Source organism: Scardinius erythrophthalmus, assembly GCF_964197995.2.
Source record: "Scardinius erythrophthalmus genome assembly, contig: HAP1_SCAFFOLD_88, whole genome shotgun sequence".
Lineage (NCBI taxonomy): Eukaryota > Metazoa > Chordata > Actinopteri > Cypriniformes > Leuciscidae > Scardinius > Scardinius erythrophthalmus.
Genome location: NW_028296518.1, coordinates 91,173 through 112,396, shown reverse-complemented (window position 1 = coordinate 112,396; position 21,224 = coordinate 91,173).

The window sequence follows — 21,224 nt, the reverse complement described above, 5'->3', positions numbered from 1 at the left end:
TGGTCTGGTTCCGATCGGGTGAAAAACCTAGGACTAGTTCGCAAAAGTAGGTTTTAGACATATTCGTGAATATTTAATGAACGGTTTGATTGACAGCAATGGTTCTTGAGGCAAAGTTGTTCAGCATGAGCAGATCTATCAAATGATATGCATATTGTGTGGATGAGTGTAACACCACGTGATTACAGAGCCATAAAACTCGTTAGCGCCAACTAGTGGCCGATTTCTTTCAAAATTCTTACAGACCTCTAGGGCCATAAGACGAACATGCCCATCGAGTTTCGTTCTGATCGGCCTCCGTTAACCTTGTCTAATCGGTGCTCAAACTTCATTGGCCGATAGCGGCCATGTTTTTTGAGATACGCCAATGTCCTCATATACATACATGGCACCTTGGACCAAGACACTGCATACCAATTTTCAAGTCAATCGGACTAACGGTCAGGTGGTTATAGCCTGTTTTATGTTTTTTTTCATGTTATAGCGCCACCATGTGGCCAATCGCCGCGATTTTTTTACCGTGACCTCAGATTGACCTCTTACACATGTGTACCAAGTTTGGTTAAAATACCTCTTTTACTTCTGGAGTTATAGCCATTTTAGTAAAATAGGCTCCTCCCACAACGTTAATTTTGCACCCCCTAGCGACCATGAATCGAAATTTCAACTTTTTTTCGATAATTATTGATCTTCAGACTCCATAGAACAATTCTGCACTGGTTTGGTTCCGATCGGGCGAAAAACCAGGGACTAGTTTGCAAAAGTAGATTTTAGACAAAATTCAAAATGGCGGAAAATCTATCATGGCGGAAATAAAATCGGAGATATACGTTTTGTTCGTCAGGCGTCCAGCTTTCCAATGATATAAGACACTTGAGTCTATGACTTACGGTCTAGGAGTTATGAGCAGTTTCGCGCTTTTGGTTGCTATAGCGCCACCTATGGGCCAATCGGGGTCATAATTTGATAACCTCTCCTCGATTTTTGTACTACCATATGGCAAAGTTTCAAAGCTCTAGCCCTTACGGTTTGGGCTGCACGATGCGTTTTACGGCAGAATAATAATAATAATAATTAAAGCTGCAAGCAGCATTTATCGGGGTTCAAGCAGTTAAAGCCTTTTAGGCATTTAAGCACAAAAGCATCAAAAGTTATTAAGATTTATTTAGCAAGCATGTAATCACGGACATAATAGATGGAAAAGACCATTTACAGCCAATACAGGCAGTTTACATAGGAAATATATGGTTTTAAAGCTTTTTAACAGTTATAGCGCCACCTATCGTCCGATCTCCATAAAATTTTGCATGCTTGTTAATGATGTTATGTCACATATGCTGACCAATTTTTGTGAAGTTCTGCATTTTCATTTATGATTTATAGACTTTTGACTGTATTTTGCCACGCCCATTTTATAAATGACCCTATTACAGCCATCCAAATGCAAAAGTTCAACTTTTTTTTGATAATTATTGATCTAGAGAGTCCAGAGAATTGTCCTAGACTGGTCTGGTTCCGATCGGGTGAAAAACCTAGGACTAGTTCGCAAAAGTAGGTTTTAGACATATTCGTGAATATTTAATGAACGGTTTGATTGACAGCAATGGTTCTTGAGGCAAAGTTGTTCAGCATGAGCAGATCTATCAAATGATATGCATATTGTGTGGATGAGTGTAACACCACGTGATTACAGAGCCATAAAACTCGTTAGCGCCAACTAGTGGCCGATTTCTTTCAAAATTCTTACAGACCTCTAGGGCCATAAGACGAACATGCCCATCGAGTTTCGTTCTGATCGGCCTCCGTTAACCTTGTCTAATCGGTGCTCAAACTTCATTGGCCGATAGCGGCCATGTTTTTTGAGATACGCCAATGTCCTCATATACATACATGGCACCTTGGACCAAGACACTGCATACCAATTTTCAAGTAAATCGGACTAACGGTCAGGTGGTTATAGCCTGTTTTATGTTTTTTTCATGTTATAGCGCCACCATGTGGCCAATCGCCGCGATTTTTTTACCGTGACCTCAGATTGACCTCTTACACATGTGTACCAAGTTTGGTTAAAATACCTCTTTTACTTCTGGAGTTATAGCCATTTTAGTAAAATAGGCTCCTCCCACAACGTTAATTTTGCACCCCCTAGCGACCATGAATCGAAATTTCAACTTTTTTTCGATAATTATTGATCTTCAGACTCCATAGAACAATTCTGCACTGGTTTGGTTCCGATCGGGCGAAAAACCAGGGACTAGTTTGCAAAAGTAGATTTTCGACAAAATTCAAAATGGCGGAAAATCTATCATGGCGGAAATAAAATCGGAGATATACGTTTTGTTCGTCAGGCGTCCAGCTTTCCAATGATATAAGACACTTGAGTCTATGACTTACGGTCTAGGAGTTATGAGCAGTTTCGCGCTTTTGGTTGCTATAGCGCCACCTATGGGCCAATCGGGGTCATAATTTGATAACCTCTCCTCGATTTTTGTACTACCATATGGCAAAGTTTCAAAGCTCTAGCCCTTACGGTTTGGGCTGCACGATGCGTTTTACGGCAGAATAATAATAATAATAATAATAATAAAAATCAGCACAATTACAATAGGGTTTCAGCACTTCGTGCTTGAACCCCTAATTAAAGCTGCAAGCAGCATTTATCGGGGTTCAAGCATTTAAGGCCTTTAGGCACATAAGCATTTAAGACATTAAGATTTATTTAGAAAGCTTTTAACCACTGAAATAATAGATGGAAAAGTCCATTTACAGCCAATACAGGCAATTTACCATAGGAAATATGTGTTTTTTAAAGCTTTTTAACAGTTATAGCACCATCTATAGTCCGATCTCCATGAAATTTTGCATGCTTGTTAATGATGTTATGGCACATAAGCTCACCAATTTTCGTGAAGTTCTGAGTTTTCGTTTAGGATTTATAGGCTTTTGAGTGCATTTTGCCACGCCCATTTTCTTTATGACCCAATATACCCATGCGAAAAATGCAAAAGTTCAACTTTTTTTTGATAATTATTGATCTTGAGAGTCCATAGAATTGTCCTAGACTCGTTTGGTTCTGATCGGGCGAAAAACCTAGGACTAGTTCGCAAAAGTAGGTTTTTAACATAATTACGAATATTTAATGAACGGTTTGATTGACAGCAATGGTTCTTGAGGCAAAGTTGTTCAACAAGAGGAGATCTATCAAATGGTATGCATTTTGTGACAATAAGTGTAACACCACGTGATTACAGAGCCATAAAACTCGTTAGCGCCAACTAGTGGCCGATTTCTTTTAAAATTCTTACAGACCTCTAGGGCCATGAGTCGAACATGCCCACCGAGTTTCGTTCCGATAGGCCTCCGTTAACCTTGTCTAATAGGTGCTCAAACTTCATTGGCCGATGGCGGCCATGTTTTTTGAGATACACCAATGTCCTCATAGACATACATGGCACCTTGGACCAAGACACTGCATACCAATTTTCAAGTCAATCGGACTAACGGTCAGGTGGTTATAGCCTGTTTTATGTTTTTTTCATGTTATAGCGCCACCATGTGACCAATCGCCGCGATTTTTTTACCGTGACCTCATATTGACGTCTTACACATGTGTACCAGGTTTGGTTAAAATACCTCTTTTACTTCTGGAGTTATAGCCATTTTAGTAAAATAGGCTCCTCCCACAACGTTAATTTTGCACCCCCTAGCGACCGTGAATCGAAATTTCAACTTTTTTTTGATAATTATTGATATTCAGACTCCAGAGAACAATTCTGCACTGGTTTGGTTCCGATCGGGCAAAAAACCAGGGACTAGTTCGCAAAAGTAGATTTTCGACAAAATTCAAAATGGCGGAAAATCTATCATGGCGGAAATAAAATCGGAGATATACGTTTTGTTCGTCAGGCGTCCAGCTTTCCAATGATATAAGACACTTGAGTCTATGACTTACGGTCTAGGAGTTATGAGCAGTTTCGCGCTTTTGGTTGCTATAGCGCCACCTATGGGCCAATCGGGGTCATAATTTGATAACCTCTCCTCGATTTTTGTACTACCATATGGCAAAGTTTCAAAGCTCTAGCCCTTACGGTTTGGGCTGCACGATGCGTTTTACGGCAGAATAATAATAATAATTAAAGCTGCAAGCAGCATTTATCGGGGTTCAAGCAGTTAAAGCCTTTTAAGCATTTAAGCACAAAAGCATCAAAAGTTAAGATTTATTTAGCAAGCATGTAACCACGGACATAATAGATGGAAAAGACCATTTACAGCCAATACAGGCAGTTTACCATGGGATATATATGGTTTTAAAGCTTTTTAACAGTTATAGCGCCACCTATGGTCCGATCTCCATAGAATTGTTTACTGTGACCTCAAATTGAACCCATACACATGTGTACTGAGTTTGGTGAAGATATCTCATTTACTTCTTGAGTTATAGCCATTTTAGTAAAATAGGCTCCTCCCACAACAATTTAGCACATTCTAGTATTATTTACTATGATTCTAGCATGATTTGCCATATTCTAGCATAATTTACCATGATATACTACATTCTAGTATGATTTACCATTGTTTACTGTGATTCTAGCATGGATTACCATAGTTTATCATGATTTATCATAGTTTACCATGATTTACCCTGTTCTAGCATAGTTTACCATGATTTACCATGTTCTAGCATGATTTACCATGATATACCACATTCTAACATGATTTACCATAGTTTATTATGATTTATCATGGCTTACCATGATTTACCCTGTTCTAGCATAGTTTACCATGATTTACCATGTTCTAGCATGATGTACCATGATATACTATGTTCTAGAATGATGTACCAGGATTGTAGTATGATTTACCTTGATACACCACATTCTAGTATCATTTATTGATTTACCATGTTTTTAGTGTGATTTAACCATGATTTACCACATTGCTAGCAATTATGTGAAGTATCAGTAAAAATGAAGTGATAAACTCTGACAAAATATGATTGTGCTACAATAGTAATTGTTATATAAGTGATTTTTTAGTGTTTTATTGTTATATAAGTGATTTTTAGTGTCTAATGAATGCAAAAGCATATGTGGGTAGACATTAATAAGTAGAATGGCCAGCAGAGGGCAGTAGAAGACCACATATTGGCTCACTTTCACTTTAAACTTCTTGATTTTCACCATTTTTCTGCACTAAAGCAAACCAGTTTTTCCATTTTAAATCCATAATGCATGTTAACACACACACACACACACACACACACACACACACACACACACACAAGACAAATGTTGTTTTTTCAATGCTATTGGGATATGTCATTATGAAAATATATTTGAATGGTCTATAAACATTTCACAAAGTCTTTGTAAGCTATTAATCAGATCATTCAGAATTTATTCAGAAACCTTAGACTACACACACACATTATATTGTAGATACAGACATTTGAAATATATGATGTGATCAAACTGTCAATACTAATAATTTAACAGATGGATTTTTGACTAAATGTAATTGTAAATGTTAAAATAGTGATTTTATAAAGTCTAAATATAAATTATAGAACAATATGACAACATGACTATTTTAAACAGCAGGGGGCAGTAAAATACCACTTCTTGGCTTAATATGTCATTATATTCATATCATTTTCACCTTTTTAACTGTTATAGAGGCAAATTTTGTCAGATCTGTCTGAAAATTTTCATGCATGTTCAGAGTGATATTTCACATGTTCTGACTTGTTTTTAAGAAGGTTTGAACATTCATTAAAGAGATATAGGCTTTCGGGGACACTTGGTAAAGGCCACATTTTGAAGTGAACCTATTATAGCTATCCAAATGAAGTAGTTCAACTTTTTCTGACAATTATTGTTCTAGTGAGTCCAGAGAATTGTATTGCACTAGTTTTTAACATTATGATATGAAAATTATATATTCAGAGATGGAAAAGACCATTTACAGTCAATACAGGCAGTTTACCATAGGAAATATATGGTTTTAAAGATTTTTAACAGTTATAGCGCCACCTATCGTCCGATCTCCATGAAATTTTGCATGCTTGTTAATGATGTTATGTCACATAAGTTCACCAATTTTTGTGAAGTTCTGGGTTTTTATTTAGGATTTATAGGCTTTTTAATGTATTTTTCCATGCCCATTTTATAAATGATCCTATTACAGCCATCCAAATGCAAAAGTTCAACTTTTTTTGATAATTATTGATCTAGAGAGTCCAGAGAATTGTCCTAGACTGGTCTGGTTCCGATCGGGCAAAAAACCTAGGACTAGTTCGCAAAAGTAGGTTTTAGACATATTCATGAATATTTAATGAACGGTTTGATTGACAGAAATGGTTCTTGAGGCAAAGTTGTTCAGCATGAGCAGATATATCAAATGATATGCTTTTTGTGACGATAAGTGTAACACCACGTGATTACAGAGCCAAAAAACTCGTTAGCGCCAACTAGTGGCCGATTTCTTTCAAAATTCTTACAGACCTTTAGGGCCATGAGTCGAACATGCCCATCGAGTTTCGTTCCGATCGGCCTCCGTTAACCTTGTCTAATAGGTGCTCAACTTCATTGGCCAATGGCGGCCATGTTTTTTGAGATACGCCAATGTCCTCATAGACATACATGGCACCTTGGACCAAGACACTGCATACCAATTTTCAAGTCAATCGGACTAACGGTCAGGTGGTTATAGCCCTTTTCATGTTTTTTTCATGTTATAGCGCCACCTAGTGTTCAATCGTCGCGATTTTTTTACTGTGACCCCAGAATGAACCCATACACATGTGTACCGAGTTTGGTGAAGCTATCTTATTTACTTTTTAAGTTATAGCCATTTTAGTAAAATAGGCTCCTCCCACAACGATTATTTTGCGCCCCCTAGCGTCCATGAATCGAAATTTCAACATTTTTTCGATAATTATTGATCTTCAGACTCCAGAGAACATTTCTGCACTGGTTTGGCTCCGATCGGGCAAAAAACCAGGGACTAGTTCGCAAAAGTAGATTTTCGACAAAATTCAAAATGGCGGAAAATCTATCATGACGGAAATGAAATCGGAGATATACGTTTTGTTCGTCAGGCGTCCAGCTTTCCAATGATATAAGACACTTGAGTCTGCGACATACGGTCTAGGAGTTATGAGCAGTTTTGCGCTTTTGGTTGCTATAGCGCCACCTATGGGCCAATCGGGGTCATAATCTCTGAACCTCTCCTCGATTTTTGTACTACCATCTGGCAAAGTTTCAATGCTCTAGCCCTTACGGTTTGGGCTGCACGATGCGTTTTACGGCAGAATAATAATAATAATAATAATAATAAAAATCAGTACAATTACAATAGGGTTTCAGCACTTCGTGCTTGAACCCCTAATAATAATAATAAAAATCAGCACAATTACAATAGGGTTTCAGCACTTCGTGCTTGAACCCCTAATAAAAATCAGTACAATTACAATAGGGTTTCAGCACTTCGTGCTTGAACCCCTAATAAAAATCAGTACAATTACAATAGGGTTTCAGCACTTCGTGCTTGAACCCCTAAAAATCAGCACAATTACAATAGGGTTTCAGCATTTCATGCTTGAACCCCTAATAAGAAGAGACGTTTTGGACAGTTATAGCGCCACCTATTGTCCGATCTTCACGAAACTTGGCATGCTTCTTCACCATGTTCTGACACATCTGCTCATCGATTTTTGTGAAGTTTGGGGTTTTCCCTTAGGTTGTATAGGCTTTTGAGTGTTTTTTTGTCCCACCCCTTTCCTAAATGACCCTGTTACAGCCAGGCCAATGCAAAAGTTCAACTTTTTTCCGATAATTATTGATCTAGAGACTCCAGAGAACTGTGCTAGACTGGTCTGGTTCCGATTGGGCCAAAAACCTAGGACTAGTTCGCAAAAGTAGGTTTTTCACTAAATTGCCCATAGAATTTTTTTTTTGCTCGTAGAGCAATTTGGAGATAGCCATTTTGTCCGTCTGGATCCAGGGATCACAGTGATGCTAAAATTGAGACTCTAGGACAAACTGTCTAGGAGTTATGAGCAATGTAGTAAATTTGGTCATTATAGCGCCACCTATGATAAGTGTAACACCACGTGATTACAGAGCCAAAAAACTCGTTAGCGCCAACTAGTGGCCGATTTCTTTCAAAATTCTTACAGACCTTTAGGGCCATGAGTCGAACATGCCCATCGAGTTTCGTTCCGATCGGCCTCCGTTAACCTTGTCTAATAGGTGCTCAACTTCATTGGCCAATGGCGGCCATGTTTTTTGAGATACGCCAATGTCCTCATAGACATACATGGCACCTTGGACCAAGACACTGCATACCAATTTTCAAGTCAATCGGACTAACGGTCAGGTGGTTATAGCCCTTTTCATGTTTTTTTCATGTTATAGCGCCACCTAGTGTTCAATCGTCGCGATTTTTTTACTGTGACCCCAGAATGAACCCATACACATGTGTACCGAGTTTGGTGAAGCTATCTTATTTACTTTTTAAGTTATAGCCATTTTAGTAAAATAGGCTCCTCCCACAACGATTATTTTGCGCCCCCTAGCGTCCATGAATCGAAATTTCAACATTTTTTCGATAATTATTGATCTTCAGACTCCAGAGAACATTTCTGCACTGGTTTGGCTCCGATCGGGCAAAAAACCAGGGACTAGTTCGCAAAAGTAGATTTTCGACAAAATTCAAAATGGCGGAAAATCTATCATGACGGAAATGAAATCGGAGATATACGTTTTGTTCGTCAGGCGTCCAGCTTTCCAATGATATAAGACACTTGAGTCTGCGACATACGGTCTAGGAGTTATGAGCAGTTTTGCGCTTTTGGTTGCTATAGCGCCACCTATGGGCCAATCGGGGTCATAATCTCTGAACCTCTCCTCGATTTTTGTACTACCATCTGGCAAAGTTTCAATGCTCTAGCCCTTACGGTTTGGGCTGCACGATGCGTTTTACGGCAGAATAATAATAATAATAATAATAATAAAAATCAGTACAATTACAATAGGGTTTCAGCACTTCGTGCTTGAACCCCTAATAATAATAATAAAAATCAGCACAATTACAATAGGGTTTCAGCACTTCGTGCTTGAACCCCTAATAAAAATCAGTACAATTACAATAGGGTTTCAGCACTTCGTGCTTGAACCCCTAATAAAAATCAGTACAATTACAATAGGGTTTCAGCACTTCGTGCTTGAACCCCTAAAAATCAGCACAATTACAATAGGGTTTCAGCATTTCATGCTTGAACCCCTAATAAGAAGAGACGTTTTGGACAGTTATAGCGCCACCTATTGTCCGATCTTCACGAAACTTGGCATGCTTCTTCACCATGTTCTGACACATCTGCTCATCGATTTTTGTGAAGTTTGGGGTTTTCCCTTAGGTTGTATAGGCTTTTGAGTGTTTTTTTGTCCCACCCCTTTCCTAAATGACCCTGTTACAGCCAGGCCAATGCAAAAGTTCAACTTTTTTCCGATAATTATTGATCTAGAGACTCCAGAGAACTGTGCTAGACTGGTCTGGTTCCGATTGGGCCAAAAACCTAGGACTAGTTCGCAAAAGTAGGTTTTTCACTAAATTGCCCATAGAATTTTTTTTTTTGCTCGTAGAGCAATTTGGAGATAGCCATTTTGTCCGTCTGGATCCAGGGATCACAGTGATGCTAAAATCGAGACTCTAGGACAAACTGTCTAGGAGTTATGAGCAATGTAGTAAATTTGGTCATTATAGCGCCACCTATGGGCCAATCGGGGTCATATTTTGATAGGTTCTCCCCAAATTGAGGACTACCATTTGGCCAAGTTTCAAGGTTCCAGCTCTTACGCTTTGGGCTGCACGATGCGTTTTAGGGCGGAATAATAATAATAATAATAATAAAAATCAGCACAATTACAATAGGGTTTCAGCATTTCATGCTTGAACCCCTAATAAAAATCAGCACAATTACAATAGGGTTTCAGCATTTCATGCTTGAACCCCTAATAAGAAGAGACGTTTTGGACAGTTATAGCGCCACCTATTGTCCGATCTTCACGAAACTTGGCATGCTTCTTCACCATGTTCTGACACATCTGCTCATCGATTTTTGTGAAGTTTGGGGTTTTCCCTTAGGTTGTATAGGCTTTTGAGTGTTTTTTTGTCCCACCCCTTTCCTAAATGACCCTGTTACAGCCAGGCCAATGCAAAAGTTCAACTTTTTTCCGATAATTATTGATCTAGAGACTCCAGAGAACTGTGCTAGACTGGTCTGGTTCCGATTGGGCCAAAAACCTAGGACTAGTTCGCAAAAGTAGGTTTTTCACTAAATTGCCCATAGAATTTTTTTTTTGCTCGTAGAGCAATTTGGAGATAGCCATTTTGTCCGTCTGGATCCAGGGATCACAGTGATGCTAAAATTGAGACTCTAGGACAAACTGTCTAGGAGTTATGAGCAATGTAGTAAATTTGGTCATTATAGCGCCACCTATGGGCCAATCGGGGTCATATTTTGATAGGTTCTCCCCAAATTGAGGACTACCATTTGGCCAAGTTTCAAGGTTCCAGCTCTTACGGTTTGGGCTGCACGATGCGTTTTAGGGCGGAATAATAATAATAATAATAATAAAAATCAGCACAATTACAATAGGGTTTCAGCATTTCATGCTTGAACCCCTAATAATTAAAGCTGCAAGCAGCATTTATCGCGGTTCAAGCAGTTAAGGCCTTTAAGGCCTTAAAGCACAAAAGCTTTAAAATCTATTAAGTTTTATTTAGCAAGCATGTAACCACTGACATAATAGATGGAAAAGACCATTTACAGCCAATACAGGCAATGTAACATAGGAAATACATGGTTTTAAAGCTGTTTAACATTTATAGGATTTCTATACATTTCTGCACTGGTTTGGTTCCGATCGGGCGAAAAACCTAGGACTAGTTAGTAAAAGTACGTTGTTGACAAAATTCAAAATGGTGGAAAATTTATCATGGCGGAAATTAACATTATCTAAATCTCGAAGATCGGATCAGATCGGATCGAATAATGATAATCGATTCAAGATCTTGAGAATCGGAATCGAATCGATTCTTGAAATTTGAATCGAAACCCAGCCCTACACAACACTGTGTAGCATGTAGTGCGCAACTTGACTTGATGTGCTACACCTAGATATAGTATTCGGTAGGGCATAATTAAATCAGAAGCAAGGATCATCTACTGGAGGGAGGAAATGGTGCAACAGGAGAGCAAATAGTTGACAATTTTGTTCTGATTCAAAGAGAAAATTATATTGATAAATTAAAAAGTTCTCTTTGTAGTTTGTTTCAGAAAGATGAGTGACAAATAAGAACAATAGAGAGTTAGTAAATGAAAACAGACATCACCGACTTGTTTCTTTTTAATGATTCAACAGCCTAAAAGCTTCGATTAAATTAGGTGAAGTTCGAAAGTGGAGCTTAAAGTTAAAAATAATTACCACCTAGTTTCATCACATCTATCTTTTTAACGAATCAGTGTTTTTGAACATGTTTGTACATGTACGGTTTAATGACTCAAAGACAATCCGTTGCTGTAACAATGTGATTGTGCACTGAGTGACAGCCTTTCAATGCGCAGAGACGCTGTTTAGTTTTCGCTACATTCGTTACAAAAAATGTCCTTGATTTTTGTGCATGCTATACACATCGTAACACTTATTTATATAGCAACACATATATATAAAAAACAAAAACAAACAAAAGAAAATTGTAGTTATCCTACCAGTTGATGGTTTCAAATTACAGTTCAAATGGGAAACAGGTCCATGGGCACTGGTTAGCATTTGTGCATGTAATTGCATCCACTAGGCAGGCGATTCACCTTCACAGGATTATTTATGGCACAAAACAGGATACACTTGCCGATCACGTTCACATAGGGAAAAAAAATAGAGAACAAGAAAACGCAGCCTTGGAAAACACAAGGCAAACGTACCATAATTAATTTCTGACTCAACATTTCAGTAACAAATGACATGCACAGCTCAAATGACACATTAATCCAAATTTATTTAACACATCGATTCGACACTCATAAAACAGTCACTGTCACAACTCATGATACAAAGATGTTAGCTACACGCGGTAGCTTTAGCACACGGCTAACTAGTTCAGCTCGCGCTGTGACTGCGGCCTAGTCAACTCAGCTCATATCAAATCATTTCTGAAATAGATATCTGTCATAAGATAACATATGACAAAAAAAAGTCACTCACCAAAACGAGACTGCATCACATATTCAATTAAAGAAGATTGTTCAATAAAGATTATCACACTATAAATCTTTACTCCGATTTCACCTTTTACACCTTTCTCTGACGACAAGTTGATGCATCCAAAGTTTCCAAGTGCACACAATCACAGTTCCCGATAGATTATGATGATCATTTAGTACAAGGAGTTTCTGAAGAAAGTTTCCGTGCTGCTGTCTCATCTGATCTATTCTGTTCTCTCATCATGCTGACAGCAGCAGCGCCTGCGCGAACAGTGGGCGGGCCTTAAGAATATGCCGCTACTGTTGGCTCTCAGGGGTGGCAGTCACTGCAGCACAATCAGTGATTGGACGAATCGCGTGTTTTTGCCCAGTGGTTTTTACCAGTGCATCAAGTAAATAAAAAAAAATGGATGTAATTGAAAAAATAAATTTGTCCAGAACAGAGCGACAGGACTGAATTTAAACTGTTATAGAAGAGCTAATATACTGAGAATGAACTGGTGAAGGATTGTCTCTCTGCTTTATTTTATAAGAAATATTTCTGTGTCTAGAGTTCCTAATGCGCTGTACTCTCAACTTTTGTATAATAGTACTAGTCATATTTTTTTACACCAGGCATGAATAAAAGGAATGTTTTTTATTTCCTGTTTCGAAAACCACTGGAAACCAACGGACAGTAATGTATAGAGGAATGAAAATATGGAATCATTTACTATTGATATCACACATTTTTACAAGAAAAATTAGTTTAAAAAAAATATTTAAAGGAATATTTAATGGCAAAATATATTAAATTGTTGATTTTGATATTTGGAATGGATGATGGGTTAGTGCGTTTCATTGACTTGACTTTTTATTGTTGTTGATTAAATGTAGTTTTGTATGATTTACTTTTTGGGACCCCAGGAAGAGTAGCCACTGCCTAGAAAGAGGCTAATGGGGATCCAAATAAACAAATAAACTTATAACATTGATGGAAAATACCATTTACAGCCAATAGAGGCAATTTACTGAGGAAAGTTTTTTTGACAGTTATAGCACCACATCTTGCCTGATCTCCACCACTTCAAGTGTCCTCAAAGTGTGCCCATGCATGTCTGTCAAATTTGTTGTAAATATCTCATTTTGTTTTGAAGTTTAGACACTTCTGTTTATGAGAGAATAAAAATGATCCATGGGTGACAATGATTTAAAAATTTTATTTGTTTATTTATTTTTGTCAGTTCCTATCTTAATTGTGACATTTGGGCGTTATTGTTTAGCTATTGATCTATGTTTTCAAATTTCAAGAAATTTGGACTATCGGTTTCGAAGATAATTGCAAGTTTTTTAAGTGCTTAATGACAATGATACACAAACTATAAGGAGAAACCTGGCATATTTGGTATTGTTGGACTCGGGAAGGATTGAGGATTTCAAAGGACTAACGGTTGGGTGCGTATATAGCCATTTTCATAAATTTTTTTCCATGTTGTAGCGCCACCAAGTGGCCAATCGTCGCGATTTTTTTCAAGTAATCTCAGATTGAGCTCATAAACACGTTTCCCAAGATTAGCGAAAATATCTCTTTCCATTCACGAGTTATAATTGTTTTAGTAAAAGTGGCCCTGGTGCCATCAAACATTTTGATTTCCCTTAGCGACCGTGAATTTAAATTAAGAATTTTTTTGATGATTATTGATAGTCTCTGTCCAGAGAATATTTCTGCATTAGTTTGGTTTCAATCGGGCAAAAAATCTAGGAGTAATTCGCAAAATTAGGTTTTTCAAAAAACCTCAATTTACTCAAAATTGGCGCACGAAGGGCAAGCAAATCTGAGGCATGCATCTGGTCCGCCTCGAGCCAAGGATTCCAGCGATATAAGACACTTGAGCCTACGCCTCACGGTTGATGAGTTATGAGCCGTTTCGTACTTTTGCCCGCTGTAGCGCCCCCGTCAGGCCGATCGGGGCGGGCCTTGGTGACGCTGTAGGCGGTGTGAGTACTATCAGCCCCCAAAGTTTCAAGTCTCCACGACTTACGGTTTGGTCTGCCCGATCAGTTTTATGTCTGAATGTTGCATCATGGGAAAATTAACAATTACAATAGGTGTTCAGCACTGAAGTGCTTGAACCCCTAATAAGTGGCTAAAAAAGGGCCACAAAAAGGCCTCTAAAAAAAAAACTATAGGGTCTAGGCGCTTGCCGTCTGCGCTGCTGCGTTCCAAAAACTTTATCCAGCCTTCTAACATGTGCCTCGGAGAGGAAAAAGAACGTTTGTTGCCCTTTTAGCTCATTTATCATGGAAATGTGGTGCATTTTTTTTTTTACCTTTTAAACTGTGACACCCCCACTGATGGCCCGATCTCCATAAAAGTTTGCACGCTTCTTTAGAATAATATGGCGCATGTGCTCAGCTAATTTGGTGAAGCTCTGCTCTTTTCCCCCCATTTTTCAGTCATTTAAATGTCATTTTGCATAGGGTAATACAGAGGCCTTCTCACCTTTATGACAGTTAAAGCGCCACCAATGGCCCGACGTCCATGAAAGTTTTCAAGCTTCTTCAGGATCACGTGACGCATGCGCATGCCCGATTTTGTGAGCTTGTATGCAAATCAGACAGCAAGATGGCCGCTTTCAGCCATTTCATGTGTTTTTTCCATAGAAATACATCATTTTGACACCCTTTTAACAGTTATAGCGCCACCAAGTGGCCAGTCGCTGCGCCCTTTTTCACGTGACCACAGAATGAGCTCGTACATGCGTGTGCTGAGTTTGGTGCAAAAATCTCGTTCCGTTCACGAGTTATAGCCAATTAAGCAAAATGGGCTCCTCCCACTTCGAACATTTTGGCGGCCCTTAGGGACCGTGAAGCGAAATTTACACTTTTTTTTGATAATTATTGACAATCAGACTCCAGAGAATCTTGCCGCACTGGTTTGGTTCCGGTCGGGCCAAAAACCTAGGACTAGTTCGCGAAAGTAGGTTTTTGGAAAAACCCCAAATACCCTAAAATTTTCCCAGGGTGACGAGCAAATCCGAGGCATGCATCTGGTCCTCCTCGAGCCAAGGATTCCAGCGATATAAGACACTTGAGCCTACGCCTCACGGTTGATGAGTTATGAGCCGTTTCGTACTTTTGCCCGCTGTAGCGCCCCCGTCAGGCCGATCGGGGCGGGCCTTGGTGACGCTGTAGGCGGTGTGAGTACTATCAGCCCCCAAAGTTTCAAGTCTCCACGACTTACGGTTTGGTCTGCCCGATCAGTTTTATGTCTGAATGTTGCATCATGGGAAAATTAACAATTACAATAGGTGTTCAGCACTGAAGTGCTTGAACCCCTAATAAGTGGCTAAAAAAGGGCCACAAAAAGGCCTCTAAAAAAAAAACTATAGGGTCTAGGCGCTTGCCGTCTGCGCTGCTGCGTTCCAAAAACTTTATCCAGCCTTCTAACATGTGCCTCGGAGAGGAAAAAGAACGTTTGTTGCCCTTTTAGCTCATTTATCATGGAAATGTGGTGCATTTTTTTATTTACCTTTTAAACTGTGACACCCCCACTGATGGCCCGATCTCCATAAAAGTTTGCACGCTTCTTTAGAATAATATGGCGCATGTGCTCAGCTAATTTGGTGAAGCTCTGCTCTTTTCCTCCCATTTTTCAGTCATTTAAATGTCATTTTGCATAGGGTAATACAGAGGCCTTCTCACCTTTATGACAGTTAAAGCGCCACCAATGGCCCGACGTCCATGAAAGTTTTCAAGCTTCTTCAGGATCACGTGACGCATGCGCATGCCCGATTTTGTGAGCTTGTATGCAAATCAGACAGCAAGATGGCCGCTTTCAGCCATTTCATGTGTTTTTTCCATAGAAATACATCATTTTGACACCCTTTTAACAGTTATAGCGCCACCAAGTGGCCAGTCGCTGCGCCCTTTTTCACGTGACCACAGAATGAGCTCATACATGCGTGTGCTGAGTTTGGTGCAAAAATCTCGTTCCGTTCACGAGTTATAGCCAATTAAGCAAAATGGGCTCCTCCCACTTCGAACATTTTGGCGGCCCTTAGGGACCGTGAAGCGAAATTTACACTTTTTTTTGATAATTATTGACAATCAGACTCCAGAGAATCTTGCCGCACTGGTTTGGTTCCGGTCGGGCCAAAAACCTAGGACTAGTTCGCGAAAGTAGGTTTTTGGAAAAACCCCAAATACCCTAAAATTTTCCCAGGGTGACGAGCAAATCCGAGGCATGCATCTGGTCCGCCTCGAGCCAAGGATTCCAGCGATATAAGACACTTGAGCCTACGCCTCACGGTTGATGAGTTATGAGCCGTTTCGTACTTTTGCCCGCTGTAGCGCCCCCGTCAGGCCGATCGGGGCGGGCCTTGGTGACGCTGTAGGCGGTGTGAGTACTATCAGCCCCCAAAGTTTCAAGTCTCCACGACTTACGGTTTGGTCTGCCCGATCAGTTTTATGTCTGAATGTTGCATCATGGGAAAATTAACAATTACAATAGGTGTTCAGCACTGAAGTGCTTGAACCCCTAATAAGTGGCTAAAAAAGGGCCACAAAAAGGCCTCTAAAAAAAAAACTATAGGGTCTAGGCGCTTGCCGTCTGCGCTGCTGCGTTCCAAAAACTTTATCCAGCCTTCTAACATGTGCCTCGGAGAGGAAAAAGAACGTTTGTTGCCCTTTTAGCTCATTTATCATGGAAATGTGGTGCATTTTTTTTTTTTACCTTTTAAACTGTGACACCCCCACTGATGGCCCGATCTCCATAAAAGTTTGCACGCTTCTTTAGAATAATATGGCGCATGTGCTCAGCTAATTTGGTGAAGCTCTGCTCTTTTCCCCCCATTTTTCAGTCATTTAAATGTCATTTTGCATAGGGTAATACAGAGGCCTTCTCACCTTTATGACAGTTAAAGCGCCACCAATGGCCCGACGTCCATGAAAGTTTTCAAGCTTCTTCAGGATCACGTGACGCATGCGCATGCCCGATTTTGTGAGCTTGTATGCAAATCAGACAGCAAGATGGCCGCTTTCAGCCATTTCATGTGTTTTTTCCATAGAAATACATCATTTTGACACCCTTTTAACAGTTATAGCGCCACCAAGTGGCCAGTCGCTGCGCCCTTTTTCACGTGACCACAGAATGAGCTCGTACATGCGTGTGCTGAGTTTGGTGCAAAAATCTCGTTCCGTTCACGAGTTATAGCCAATTAAGCAAAATGGGCTCCTCCCACTTCGAACATTTTGGCGGCCCTTAGGGACCGTGAAGCGAAATTTACACTTTTTTTTGATAATTATTGACAATCAGACTCCAGAGAATCTTGCCGCACTGGTTTGGTTCCGGTCGGGCCAAAAACCTAGGACTAGTTCGCGAAAGTAGGTTTTTGGAAAAACCCCAAATACCCTAAAATTTTCCCAGGGTGACGAGCAAATCCGAGGCATGCATCTGGTCCGCCTCGAGCCAAGGATTCCAGCGATATAAGACACTTGAGCCTACGCCTCACGGTTGATGAGTTATGAGCCGTTTCGTACTTTTGCCCGCTGTAGCGCCCCCGTCAGGCCGATCGGGGCGGGCCTTGGTGACGCTGTAGGCGGTGTGAGTACTATCAGCCCCCAAAGTTTCAAGTCTCCACGACTTACGGTTTGGTCTGCCCGATCAGTTTTATGTCTGAATGTTGCATCATGGGAAAATTAACAATTACAATAGGTGTTCAGCACTGAAGTGCTTGAACCCCTAATAAGTGGCTAAAAAAGGGCCACAAAAAGGCCTCTAAAAAAAAAACTATAGGGTCTAAGCGCTTGCCGTCTGCGCTGCTGCGTTCCAAAAACTTTATCCAGCCTTCTAACATGTGCCTCGGAGAGGAAAAAGAACGTTTGTTGCCCTTTTAGCTCATTTATCATGGAAATGTGGTGCATTTTTTTTTTTACCTTTTAAACTGTGACACCCCCACTGATGGCCCGATCTCCATAAAAGTTTGCACGCTTCTTTAGAATAATATGGCGCATGTGCTCAGCTAATTTGGTGAAGCTCTGCTCTTTTCCCCCCATTTTTCAGTCATTTAAATGTCATTTTGCATAGGGTAATACAGAGGCCTTCTCACCTTTATGACAGTTAAAGCGCCACCAATGGCCCGACGTCCATGAAAGTTTTCAAGCTTCTTCAGGATCACGTGACGCATGCGCATGCCCGATTTTGTGAGCTTGTATGCAAATCAGACAGCAAGATGGCCGCTTTCAGCCATTTCATGTGTTTTTTCCATAGAAATACATCATTTTGACACCCTTTTAACAGTTATAGCGCCACCAAGTGGCCAGTCGCTGCGCCCTTTTTCACGTGACCACAGAATGAGCTCGTACATGCGTGTGCTGAGTTTGGTGCAAAAATCTCGTTCCGTTCACGAGTTATAGCCAATTAAGCAAAATGGGCTCCTCCCATTTCGAACATTTTGGCGGCCCTTAGGGACCGTGAAGCGAAATTTACACTTTTTTTTGATAATTATTGACAATCAGACTCCAGAGAATCTTGCCGCACTGGTTTGGTTCCGGTCGGGCCAAAAACCTAGGACTAGTTCGCGAAAGTAGGTTTTTGGAAAAACCCCAAATACCCTAAAATTTTCCCAGGGTGACGAGCAAATCCGAGGCATGCATCTGGTCCGCCTCGAGCCAAGGATTCCAGCGATATAAGACACTTGAGCCTACGCCTCACGGTTGATGAGTTATGAGCCGTTTCGTACTTTTGCCCGCTGTAGCGCCCCCGTCAGGCCGATCGGGGCGGGCCTTGGTGACGCTGTAGGCGGTGTGAGTACTATCAGCCCCCAAAGTTTCAAGTCTCCACGACTTACGGTTTGGTCTGCCCGATCAGTTTTATGTCTGAATGTTGCATCATGGGAAAATTAACAATTACAATAGGTGTTCAGCACTGAAGTGCTTGAACCCCTAATAAGTGGCTAAAAAAGGGCCACAAAAAGGCCTCTAAAAAAAAAACTATAGGGTCTAGGCGCTTGCCGTCTGCGCTGCTGCGTTCCAAAAACTTTATCCAGCCTTCTAACATGTGCCTCGGAGAGGAAAAAGAACGTTTGTTGCCCTTTTAGCTCATTTATCATGGAAATGTGGTGCATTTTTTTTTTTACCTTTTAAACTGTGACACCCCCACTGATGGCCCGATCTCCATAAAAGTTTGCACGCTTCTTTAGAATAATATGGCGCATGTGCTCAGCTAATTTGGTGAAGCTCTGCTCTTTTCCCCCCATTTTTCAGTCATTTAAATGTCATTTTGCATAGGGTAATACAGAGGCCTTCTCACCTTTATGACAGTTAAAGCGCCACCAATGGCCCGACGTCCATGAAAGTTTTCAAGCTTCTTCAGGATCACGTGACGCATGCGCATGCCCGATTTTGTGAGCTTGTATGCAAATCAGACAGCAAGATGGCCGCTTTCAGCCATTTCATGTGTTTTTTCCATAGAAATACATCATTTTGACACCCTTTTAACAGTTATAGCGCCACCAAGTGGCCAGTCGCTGCGCCCTTTTTCACGTGACCACAGAATGAGCTCGTACATGCGTGTGCTGAGTTTGGTGCAAAAATCTCGTTCCGTTCACGAGTTATAGCCAATTAAGCAAAATGGGCTCCTCCCACTTCGAACATTTTGGCGGCCCTTAGGGACCGTGAAGCGAAATTTACACTTTTTTTGATAATTATTGACAATCAGACTCCAGAGAATCTTGCCGCACTGGTTTGGTTCCGGTCGGGCCAAAAACCTAGGACTAGTTCGCGAAAGTATGTTTTTGGAAAAACCCCAAATACCCTAAAATTTTCCCAGGGTGACGAGCAAATCCGAGGCATGCATCTGGTCCGCCTCGAGCCAAGGATTCCAGCGATATAAGACACTTGAGCCTACGCCTCACGGTTGATGAGTTATGAGCCGTTTCGTACTTTTGCCCGCTGTAGCGCCCCCGTCAGGCCGATCGGGGCGGGCCTTGGTGACGCTGTAGGCGGTGTGAGTACTATCAGCCCCCAAAGTTTCAAGTCTCCACGACTTACGGTTTGGTCTGCCCGATCAGTTTTATGTCTGAATGTTGCATCATGGGAAAATTAACAATTACAATAGGTGTTCAGCACTGAAGTGCTTGAACCCCTAATAAGTGGCTAAAAAAGGGCCACAAAAAGGCCTCTAAAAAAAAACTATAGGGTCTAGGCGCTTGCCGTCTGCGCTGCTGCGTTCCAAAAACTTTATCCAGCCTTCTAACATGTGCCTCGGAGAGGAAAAAGAACGTTTGTTGCCCTTTTAGCTCATTTATCATGGAAATGTGGTGCATTTTTTTTTTTACCTTTTAAACTGTGACACCCCCACTGATGGCCCGATCTCCATAAAAGTTTGCACGCTTCTTTAGAATAATATGGCGCATGTGCTCAGCTAATTTGGTGAAGCTCTGCTCTTTTCCCCCCATTTTTCAGTCATTTAAATGTCATTTTGCATAGGGTAATACAGAGGCCTTCTCACCTTTATGACAGTTAAAGCGCCACCAATGGCCCGACGTCCATGAAAGTTTTCAAGCTTCTTCAGGATCACGTGACGCATGCGCATGCCCGATTTTGTGAGCTTGTATGCAAATCAGACAGCAAGATGGCCGCTTTCAGCCATTTCATGTGTTTTTTCCATAGAAATACATCATTTTGACACCCTTTTAACAGTTATAGCGCCACCAAGTGGCCAGTCGCTGCGCCCTTTTTCACGTGACCACAGAATGAGCTCGTACATGCGTGTGCTGAGTTTGGTGCAAAAATCTCGTTCCGTTCACGAGTTATAGCCAATTAAGCAAAATGGGCTCCTCCCACTTCGAACATTTTGGCGGCCCTTAGGGACCGTGAAGCGAAATTTACACTTTTTTTTGATAATTATTGACAATCAGACTCCAGAGAATCTTGCCGCACTGGTTTGGTTCCGGTCGGGCCAAAAACCTAGGACTAG